This window comes from Nilaparvata lugens, chromosome 5 (assembly GCF_014356525.2).
Source record: "Nilaparvata lugens isolate BPH chromosome 5, ASM1435652v1, whole genome shotgun sequence".
NCBI lineage: Eukaryota > Metazoa > Arthropoda > Insecta > Hemiptera > Delphacidae > Nilaparvata > Nilaparvata lugens.
The window spans coordinates 18,496,499-18,506,237 of record NC_052508.1 but is presented as its reverse complement, the minus strand read 5'-3'; the positions used below and the strand labels follow the sequence as shown (position 1 = coordinate 18,506,237).

General features: G+C 38.3%; 1 pseudogene; it reads right to left on the bottom strand.

The window, feature by feature from the left end:
* Nucleotides 1-3,565: 3,565 nt before the first annotated feature.
* Nucleotides 3,566-9,739, bottom strand: part of LOC111057957 — a 68,856-nt pseudogene continuing 62,682 nt past the window's right edge.

The window sequence follows — 9,739 nt, the reverse complement described above, 5'->3', positions numbered from 1 at the left end:
CATTTTTGATATTTTTTGTGAAATATTACATTTTTATTAGTTGAAACAATGTCTTCTATTCACCTCCTTATAGTTTTCCTAATTTTAAAAAACGTTTATGATCATGGGTCACCAATGACCCGACGTGAGTACTAACGTGTTTGACATTCACGCGAGTACTCAAGGGTTAAAGACTTAGTATTATGTTGGAGTACCTATCTCCTAAAGTTTTTAAATTACTTATTATAATGTTCAGAGTGCTGCATCACAGTACCAGAGTTAACAGAGTTTGAATCAGAATCTACATATGGGGCGAGTTTATGAGGGCTTCTGATGCCTCCCGACCAATACCAAGCAACAATGTGACTATCTTCTTTTTTATTGTTAGCAACACTGCATCCCTCAGCCTCTTTTATTGTTGTTCAGTAGGAAATCGGATATTTTTATTTAGAATTATTTTGATGAGAGATCTCTGTGTGACAGCTAGTGGATGCAGCGCGGCGGCCGAGACTCCCCCCCACGCCAGGAAACCATACTGGAGCAACGACTGCACGTAGGCAAAGTAAACCGTCCTACACTGACCCACAGTCAGCACCCCTCCAAGCTGCGAAAAGGCGTAAATGAGTTTTCTAAGCCTGTTTTTAACTCCCTGAATGTATGGAACCCAGGATAATTTATGATCAATTATTACACCTAAATATTTGTATTGTTCCACACGCCCTATGACATTGCAGCCGCAGTCCACCGACTGCAGGTCACCACAGGAGTGGAGGGCCAGCCGTCTCGGAGCAGGGTCACTGTCACTTCTGAAAAATATTGGCAGATGCTTGGTTTTTTCTACATTTGATGTTAAGGTATTCTGCTCCAACCAGCGTTTGATTTTGACCAAGTCTGCCCCCGCCTGTTCGTAAGCTTCGTCCCACATGCAGCCGGACGACACCACCGCCGCGTCATCAGCGAAAAGGAACAACCTGCCACCCGTGGATACCTTCTCTAAATTATTGATGTATATCAGGAACAAAAGCGGCCCGAGTGTACTTCCCTGAACCACTCCATAGTCGATTCTAGCCTTTTCACTGTTAATGCCATTTATACTAACGTATTGGATGCGGTTCTCCAGGTAGCTTATGAACCACTCCAACGATTTAACACCTATGTAATGCAATTTTGAAATTAACTTATGTCGATCTATGGAGTCGAATGCTTTAGCTAGGTCCAGGAAAGTAACCAGGACACGTCTCCTATCTCCAATCTCCTTAGCTATGTTTTTAGAAAACTCAAAAAATGCATGAGACGTGCTCCTGTCCTTTCTAAAACCGAACTGGAGATCTGATATTATTTTCTCACGCTGCAAGTAATCAGCAAGCTGTAATTTAACACATTTTTCAATGATCTTAGATAAGGTGCAAAGCAAAGAAATCGGTCTGTAATTAGATGTTATTTTTTGACCTGATTTATAGATTGGTACCACTTTGGCTATTTTACATGGTTTGGAAATTTATTTGTGTTGAAGCTGAGGTTAACTATATGAAGCAAGGAAGTAATCAAAGTGGCAATATTGTTTTTGAAAAATTTTGATGGTATATTATCCCAGCCCGGCGCAGAGTTGCCCTTAATGCTCCCTACCACCTCAATAAGCTCCTGCTGTGTAACTGGCCGCAGCCGGAACATAGAATCAGTGGCGTGGTCAGCGTCGTCCACCTCAAGTGGACCGGCGGGGTCGAGAGCCTCAGCCAGCCCGCGACCGACTGATACATAATACCTATTAAACTCATTACCTATTTGTTTGATATCTTCGGAAGAGGGGGGTGCAGTGTTACTATGTCCCTCAAAAGGGAAATTACGGAAGTTATTAAAACAGCTCTAGCTGATAACACTTCCATAGCCCAACCCCAACGACGCTCACTACTCCCAACTGAAATCCAATTAGCTATCAGTGAGCGTCGTAGCACTCATAAACGTTGGCAGATAACACGAGCTCCTGCTGACAAATACGCATTCAATAGAGCATCTCACAAATGCTCTCAACTTCTCAAGCTCCATCGCCTGCAATCCTGGGAAGAATATCTAACATCTTTGCCATCCCACTCAGCCTGGCAAGCTACCCGAAAACCTCTCAGGAAACAACCCCCAACCTCACCACTTGAGGGCCAAACGGGCTAATCTTCTCAGAACAAGATAAAGTGGATGAGTTTGCCTTCCACCTCCAAATTCACTGTTCAAACCCACCCATCCACAATAGACAACAGCTCAACTTCCACTTTAATAAAAATACCAACCCAAAAAAGGTCCCAGGCCTTGATGGTATTTCTGGGAAGGCCATCTTAAATGCGCCAACAGAACTAGCCCAACACCTGTTTGTGATTTACAATTCCATTCTGAACACCAAACACTTCCCCTCAGAATGGAAAAAGAGCAAATTATTCCTACTCCTAAAACCAGGAAAACGCTCCACCCTACCATCCAGCTACAGGCCTATCTCCTTTTTTGATAAAATGTTTCTGGAGAAACACATCTAAGATACACTTTGGAAAAACGCACCAGAAACCAGGGTTTTCTTTGGAGGGCGCTGGAGAAATTATTTCTAGACCTACAGCGCATGAAGATAATATTGTTACAAAGTTGGAAAAACGCTCTAAATTTCATAGATTTAAAATTTCTCTGTATCTCTTGCACGAAAAAAGTTATGATGGAATGGAATTTAAAAAAAAATAGAAAAAAACGTTTTTTTGGGCTTTTGAAGGTTATACCTGAAAAAATAAGTGTTTTAGAATAAAATTCAATTCAAGATGGCGGAAAAAATGGCGGATGATTACTAAAAAGAACATGTTTTTCACGATTTTCTCGAAAACGGCTCCAACTATTTTCTTCAAATTTATACCATGGATAGCTATTTATAAGCCCTATCAACTGGCATGAGTCTCATTTCTGGGAAAATTGCAGGAGGTGCGTAATATTCTCGAGAAAAATGGCGGATAATTACTGAAAAATCATGTTTTTCACGATTTTCTCAAAAATTACTCGACTGATTTATTTCAAATTCATACTCTGTATAGTTATTTATCAGCTCCATCAACTGGCATGAGTCTCCTTTCTGGGAAACTAATGGGGGTTCACCGCATCCTTGAGAAATGGACTTTGTAACCTCCTTCTCGTGCATGAGGTAGGTAGGTAGAGCAGTCTATAAAAATAACACATAGTCGAGATATTTCATCTGTAGAACAGCTGTTTCGACGACTTTTAAAAAATCATCGGATTTCACAATTTACACAAAGGAAAAAGTACTCTGAAAACAATTATATACACACATATACAGTAGTCTGATCGTAGTTTCAAATAATTATGTTGCCGCCAATCGTCATTCTCTAAATTATTGTCGTTTAAGAATGAGGCTCCCAGTTCAATGAGCAAGGAAAGTTGTGTGAGTGTACCACACCAGATTTTTTTGTAGAGGATTCCAATAGAATCTCTACAATATTATGGTCTTACAAAATAAAGAGTTTTATTATAAATTAAGGACACCTTAAAAAAGTGATAAATATTTAGAAAGTACATTGTTTTTAGAATATTCAATTTGTTTTTAGAGTTGGGGAGCCAAGTTTTGGCAACTGCCTTGACAGGCTGACCTAGTTTAGTAACAAAGCCCGGTGACGGACTGAGCGAACGGAATTAATATTAAACACAAAGAATAATAGAAATGAACGATAAATAACCGGTAAATCTATAAAGAGAGCAATAGGTATATATAAAATTACCTACTTCACTGAGTTCGGAAGATCACATACTTCAGCATTGGTAGCTGTCAAGCCTTTCTACAACAACTCTAAGCTCTTTGAGCTCAACGTTCTGTTTGGATTCCTGGCGAAGTGTTGCAACGTTTGGTTTAGAAGCCTTGCGAGGTCTTCCAACTTCCCTCGAGGTCTTGCAACTTTCTTCCGTCAGTGATTTTGAAGGATTAGCCTTCCAACTTTCCTCGAGGTCTTGCAACTTTCTTGCGTCTGTGATTTTGGAGGTAAGGCCACTTTCTGCCATATCACTACGATCGAGCAATACTTCCAGCTCCTCTTCCGTCAATCCACACGAATCGGAATGCACAAACTCCTTCTCCTTTCTCTCCTTGAGTAGCATGGCCAGCTCTAGTAGATCGAGCTCAGGTACTCGATTCATCTTGAACACATCCGACTTCATGACGACTTTCTCCATGATCTTCTTGTTGCTTCCAACTAGAACAATCTGCTCGTCAACTGTGTTGGAGACGGTGAACCGGTAAACGACAACCGGTCTCGTTTGGCCGATTCGGAGCGCCCTGTCCTGAGCCTGCAGGTCAGCCATTGGGTTCTACAAAATAAGCATCAAATTAAAAAATTGTTTAACACGCACTTAAAATAGCTATAGTCCGAGAGATATTACTTTTAACATGACGAGTGAAAACCAGTCTCTCCTTCGACAGTTTGTAGCATAGGCAGAGCAGTGGAAAGGAGTAAGCATGCTGCGTACAATATGGATGCTGACACAAAAGTAGGCAGAATGCTGTTAGGTAGTAGGAATGAATAGTGAAGAAAAGAGTATCGGGCCTATCTGTCTTCGAGTGAGAGCCGTGTTAAAAGTAATATCTCTCTGACTATATTCCTGTTTTGCAATGAATTATGCCTATCAAAAAAAGAATGATTTTCCAATGAAAGATTTGCTTATAATGGGAGTGTACACACATTGCAGAAACATAATACAAATATTTATTATTTATAGTCTTATAATAAGGCTGGCCACTAACGGTAGAACATGCATGAATGCACACACACACAAAATTTTTTGTGTGTATCATGCATGCCTACCGTTAGTGGCCAGCCTTTAAGCCAATTGATGTTTGTTTTTTGAAGTGTGAATAATTATTCAATTCAATTCACTCATCAAAATAACTATTTACAAAAATAGTTATTTTGATGAGTGATAGTTGCTTAACCTAGATTTGGGTTTCGACTAGTATAAATTTGAAAAGGGACAGTTTTGGGCATAAGCCTGTTGTGCCTCCTCATATAACTGTAAAAATAATTGTACGACTGAGAAAATGAATAAATAAACATAAACTATAAATTCAATCTTTCGTTACAAATTTTCTATGCTTTTACACTCCAGAGCAAAGCTCGGTCCCCCGATATTGTTTCTTGAATCATGCAACGTTTTCAAATTACATTGCCAAAAATCTTATAATCACAGCTGTCAATCTTCTCTTCCTCTCTCATTCATATTCAACAAACGATGGAAATTTCTGTTTCAATCAGCTGCCACTTTGATGATCAATTTTTCCTCTCAAGTATCTCATATAAGAGATGAGGCAAAAAATTCTTGTATCACAAACCTACCATTTGCTAGGAGCATCTGATGATCTGCCCTCAATCGGCAATAAATAGATAAGATAAATTAGGCCACAACTTCGCATGAAAATAATTATTGAGTCAAATCATTTGAATAATAATTATTAATCGATGTATTGAAAGTACTCTGTAGAATAGTAGACTAATTGCAGTGAATTTTGTGGAATATTGGGCGGTGCTTGAGAGTAGAACTCGACTTTATTCATTAGCAATTAAAATTTCCCGTTGACAGTTATCAAATTAGCAGTGATCTTGCTTTTGTTTGATTCAATTGAAAATTAAATTCCAAATTGAGTTTATTTGCAATTTGTTGAATCTATAGTTTGTGTAAAATAAATTGAGACTTGGCCCTCCATCCAAAGAAATTAGTATTTGGCGGAACTTCGTACCGCCAAATAGTTAATGCATCTCATGACAAACTTTAGCTGGATGCACCCCTTAAGATGCATACAGACTTTCGCTCTGCTCCGCAACCGAACGTCACTCGAGCAGAGCGATTGATGATTGACCGGGGAGCAAGAGTGGAACGCGAGAAGAGCTAACATCTCCCGTAAAGTTCATGATCGGTGCGAGTGCAGAGCGGGGGCGGAGCGATGGCGGAACGAGGGCGGAGCGTGCGCGGAGAGGGTTGGAGGCGCGTATATCTGTACGCAGCTTCAGGCTTCAGGCGATGTGGCATTTTGCATCCAGGTGCATCTTGCTTATATTGGTTTGAATGGAAGAACTCACACACACTGAATCGGGCATGGCATGGAACGGTGTGATAAGGCAATCTCCATAAGATCAACACTTTGTATCACCAAGCCGCGCCTCCTCAGGCGTGCTTAGTCTTTGTGTCTTAGTCTGGTGCACTATCGATATACAGAGTGGGTGAAAAGTCCGAGAACGGCTTGATATCTCATACACATAGGTAATTTGGAGGTGGGTGTGATTGGGGATCCTACTGAAATTGAAAATACTACTTTACTACGACTTCAAAAATCTGGTCCGCCATCTTGGATCCGCCATATTGAATGCAACTTAATTTCATTGAATGGGAAGGTTGTCATGCGATACATGATTTCGATACAAAATTTCAAGAAAAAATGAATGGTGAAAACCGCACATAGATATCTCAAACCGTTCAGAAGATATTCACATTATTAATCAATACTATTCAAAACAGAAAAAAGTATGAGAACGACTTAGTATCTCATAAAAAAATGTGATTCCAAGGTGGGTGAGATTGAGGATCCTACTCGAATTGAATATACTACTTTAATATGGCTTTAAAGATCTAGTCTAACATCTTGGATCCGCCATATTGAATACAACTTTATTTTTTTAAATGGGAAGATGGTCATGCGATACATGATTTCAATTTTGTAATTCTGTATCGAAATCATGTATTGCATGACTACCTTCCTATTTAAAAAAATGAAGTTGCATTCAACATGGCGGACCAGATTTTCAAAAGCCTAGTTAAAGTAGTATTCCCAATCACACCCACCGTCAAATTGCCTTTGTGTATGAGATATTAAGCCGTTCTCAGACTTTTTACCCACCCTGTATATAAAAATGAATGTCTGTTTGTGTGTTAGTTTGTTTGTTCCCTATAGACTCAAAAACTACTTGACAGAACGGCATGAAACTTTGGGGATATGTTGTGTGAATATTGGGGAGGGTTTCTGACAAGAAATTTCAATAGAGCCCCCCTATTAAGCTGCGTTTACACAGGAGTTAATAACACGAGTTATTAACAAAAAGTTATTAACTTGACTGAATCGTCTAAAATTTCTCTTGACAAAAGTTAATAACTCATGTTTCTAACAGAAAATTCCTTGTTAATAAAAAGATCTTGTTATCAATATAATTGACTTCCATATGATTTCATTTAACGAGACTATTCATATGATATAACAGCCGGAATAAAAAGCAAAAAATTGTCTTCAAATTTGAATTGAAACATGTGTGTGTTGATTAAAATAATGATCTTCATCTGATCTAATGCATTTACACCAGAGTTTAAAACAAATGTTTTCAACATAAGTTAATAACATTTTCTTTTGGCTGCTAGTTTTGTTATCAACAAAAGTTAATAACTTTGTCAAGTGTTTTGTCTGCAGCTGTAGTTACTGCAGACTAAGCACATAGGAAGTCCGTATTGAGATATGAATGGAAATATTGATTGTCAGATAAATTTTATGATTCACCAAATAAAGTCAAGTGTGACATGAGATACATCGACTTTTTGGCGGTACGAAGTTCGCCGGGCAACCTAGTATTTTTATAAAAATCATCCAATCAGTATTTACATTTATATCTCAATATGGACTTCCTATGTGCTTAGTTAGTTGTGCAGTAGTTTGTATTTTTAGATATAGTTGAACACAGTTTGCTGGGAAATTGAATGGTATATCTCCTTGCTGCTGATTTTCCCGTGCATATTCTAAATTTACAGCATTTCGAGTTCTACGACTGAAGTTTGGACGTCGTTCATACCGCGGCATTATCATAAGAATTAAATTTTTTTGAATCAGTAGAAAGAGAATAGATAACATTTATTTTTTTAAGAATATCAACACTTTTAAAAATGCACTAAAAATAAAATAACTTTTTTGATCACACTTGGTTGAAAAAATTTTCACTTTATATCACTAAAAAAAATTTCTAATTACAAGTCAAACGATAAAAAGTGTGGCTCAAACATACAAACATACAGAAATTGCACGCTTAATAGAATAGGATTATTCATTTAAGCTCAAGAAATACTTTAAACTTCAACATCAAAAATTTTGAGCCACATTTTTTATTGTTTGACTTGTAATTAGAATTTTTTTCAGGGATATAGAGAAAATTTTTTTAAACCAAGTGTGATCAAAAAAGTTATTTTCATCTTTTTAGTGCATTTTTTAAAGTGTTGATACTTTTTTAAAAATTAATGTTAACATTCATTCTGCAATTCTAACTCACTTTTTACAAATTTGAGTTGTGCTCTAAGTTATTCACATAAGATTGTCTCGCTATTGCATCATGTTGCACTGTGACTTTACTGTGTTGTAGCTGTTCACCACTAAACAGTTACATTGTTGCCATTATTCTTCCCTTGGAACGACTTCATCATTTTGGATCCTCACTCAACTCCATGTTTCTCTTAATTCGTGAGAACATTTGCTCCTCCGGTAGTCCTGCCTCTGCTGCAGTTTCCCATCGACATGTCCTGGCCTGGGCATGTCCTACCTCTTGGCACTTTGAAGCTTCTAACCTTACATTGAGCTAAGTATTTTGTATTAAATTTACCTTTTCTTTTACATACACGTATTATCTACTGTTTTTGATTTTCAAAATAGTTAACCTAAAAATCAGATTTTATTGACCATTTATTCATTGGGCCAATTACATTGTGTCATTTTGAAAATTAGCAACTTTTTCCCATTGCCATTCACTGGTTCAAACCTGAATTATCATGTATTTTGTACACCAAATTTTTGTGAATCTTTTCAATTATCTTTCATTCTAGTCAAAGCTATGACAAACTTTAGCTGGATGCACCCCTTAAGATGCATACAGACTTTCGCTCTGCTCCGCAACCGAACGTCACTCGAGCAGAGCGATTGATGATTGACCGGGGAGCAAGAGTGGAACGCGAGAAGAGCTAACATCTCCCGTAAAGTTCATGATCGGTGCGAGTGCAGAGCGGGGGCGGAGCGATGGCGGAGCGTGCGCGGAGAGGGTTGGAGGCGCGTATATCTGTACGCAGCTTCAGGCTTCAGGCGATGTGGCATTTTGCATCCAGGTGAATCTTGCTTATATTGGTTTGAATGGACAACACACACACTGAATCGGGCATGGCATGGAACGGTGTGATAAGGCAATCTCCATAAGATCAACACTTTGTATCACCAAGCCGCGCCTCCTCAGGCGTGCTTAGTCTTGTGTCTTAGTCTGGTGCACTATCGATATACAGAGTGGGTGAAAAGTCCGAGAACGGCTTGATATCTCATACACATAGGTAATTTGGAGGTGGGTGTGATTGGGGATCCTACTGAAATTGAAAATACTACTTTACTACGACTTCAAAAATCTGGTCCGCCATATTGAATGCAACTTAATTTCATTGAATGGGAAGGTTGTCATGCGATACATGATTTCGATACAAAATTTCAAGAAAAAATGAATGGTGAAAACCGCACATAGATATCTCAAACCGTTCAGAAGATATTCACATTATTAATCAATACTATTCAAAACAGAAAAGTATGAGAACGACTTAGTATCTCATAAAAAAATGTGATTCCAAGGTGGGTGAGATTGAGGATCCTACTCGAATTGAATATACTACTTTAATATGGCTTTAAAGATCTAGTCTAACATCTTGGATCCGCCATATTGAATACAACTTTATTTTT